Below are 2073 nucleotides of genomic sequence, written 5' to 3'. Positions count from 1 at the left end.
CTATGGCTTTGTAATCATTAGGCTGGGGATAACAAATACATTTCATTTCAAGAGCCACGTGCAATTAACTAAGATGTGACTCAGGGCCACCATTTTGAGGAGTCTGAGGCTCCTCAGGTTCAGCAGACAAGAGTGCATGATTGATTAGCAATGTCTGCCAGGGACACAGGGTGGGGAATGACAGTGTTTTGCCATCCCTGCCACTAGGCGATGATGCAATATTAGGTTCCTCATCTTAGACTCTTTGTCCCTCACCACACTGCTTCTGAGGCTAATATTCCTATAGTTCCTGCCTCAGCAATGAGAAGTTCATGACAAAGCTGCCAAACACTGTCAAATTGGAGGTGAGCAGAGCACGATTCCATTAGTAAGAAATGGAAACACTGCACTTTCAGGGATCATTTATATGATTTGTGGCTGCAGAAGTTGCTCAGCGTGAGGAGCCACAGAAACCACAAGGAAGAGGTGCAGCATTCTCTGTGGCGTGTGAAGCCAGCTCTTGGTGTTACTTCACTACAACTGCATTTGCCATTGATGATGGTTCTTCTCTCATCTCAGGGAAAGTGGAAGGGAGAGAGGATGCAGCCTGAGTGATTCCTGTTTCAACATTTAAAAAGAAGAAAGAAAGAAACTGAATGCACATTTGGTCATTCCAGAATCATTTGCCCATCACACAGGGCTTAGTATCACCTTTGTGTAGGAAGGACACCAATATGTTAACTGTAGGGGAATTATTTATATCTGTCTTTGGAGGCATCACATGACCTAGGGTGGCAGAGTTATCTCAATAACTATGTTTACTTGGGGTTATATTATCCTCCCAGAGTTCACACTGAGAACAGGGAAGACAGCTCTCACATGTGCTTTGTGATGGTGGGACTGAAGACAGCAGCTAAAGGAAACATTTGCTGCCAGTGATACATAAAGCAGAGACTCCATTTTGCCCAGAACAGAGCATGAGCTGTATATAAAAGGCCTGACCACTCCATGAATTAAGTCAGGGAACCCAAAAATATTATTGAGTCATGAGCTAAGCACTATAAAATGCCTTATATCACACACAATAACAGATATTTCAACTTTCTCCCATCTGCTTGGATATGTTCTGCAGGATGCTATGTAATATGGGGTCTGGATGTGGACCCTGAACTCAAGGAAACTATGCCCCAGCTCAGGAGACAAGCCTAATGCACCTTTTACCAAGACACAACCTGTCCCGAGGCCTCGATATTTTGTCTCCCTTCCTTCCCCATGAAGCAGCCTATCTTTATGCCAAATGCATGGGAATTCCTTGTAATTCCTCTGATATTTTGTATTGTTTTCACCTCCATGTCTTTGCTACTGTTCCCAGACTACCTTGCAAATAGCTCTTCAGGGTTTTGATTTTTGTCTTTGCCCCTCACCAGCTATGAAGTCCTGGAAAAGTTATTTAACTGCCTCTATGCCTCCGTTTCCTCCTCTTAAAGTGGGGATGACAACAGTTTTGCCTCCTAGGGTTGTTGTAAAAAAATTAAATGAGTTATCAAATATTAAAGTACTTAGAAACACACTCAGCACTTAGAAGGACTAGACAAGAGTTAATAATTAGCATCATCACTCACCCTTCAAGACTCAACTTGAATGTTATCTCTACCAAGAAGCATTTCAAAAATTACCACAAAGTCAAAAGACAAAAGATTACCTGGAAAAGAGCTTTGCAATACATATGACAAAGGACTGACTGTTTTCCTTAATTTATGGGGAACAAGTACAAATCTGTAAGAAGAAAACAGCTCAACAGAAAACCACCCAGCTGTTAGGAACATGCAGTTCACCGAGAAAGAAATACAAGTGGCCAATAAGCAAGAAAAGATGCTCACTTTCACTCATAATTATGCAAGTCAAAATAGTAACAAGAAGCCATTTTTTTTTTTTTTTTTTTTTTTTTTTTTTTTTTTTTTTTTTTTTTTTGCTTATCAGACTGGCAAAAGTTTTAAAGTTTGATGACACCCAGTGTTGGCAAGAATGGGGAAATTAACCGTTTGCATATACTCTTGAAGAAAGTATAGATTTCTGCAGCCCTTTCAGCAAGCA

General features: G+C 40.8%; 1 non-coding gene across 1 annotated transcript; it reads left to right on the top strand.

Annotated features, from left to right (window-relative positions):
* The first annotated feature begins 383 nt into the window (after positions 1-383).
* On the top strand, positions 384-595 carry LOC111549653. Its single transcript, XR_002733800.2, has one exon. It is a non-coding gene; the product is annotated as a small nucleolar RNA U3 (small nucleolar RNA).
* The last annotated feature ends 1478 nt before the right edge of the window (positions 596-2073 follow it).

The sequence above is a fragment of the Piliocolobus tephrosceles genome, chromosome 1, assembly GCF_002776525.5.
Source record: "Piliocolobus tephrosceles isolate RC106 chromosome 1, ASM277652v3, whole genome shotgun sequence".
Classification (NCBI taxonomy): domain Eukaryota; kingdom Metazoa; phylum Chordata; class Mammalia; order Primates; family Cercopithecidae; genus Piliocolobus; species Piliocolobus tephrosceles.
Note: the sequence above shows the minus strand (reverse complement) of the source record. Positions and strands in the feature narration are given on the sequence as shown.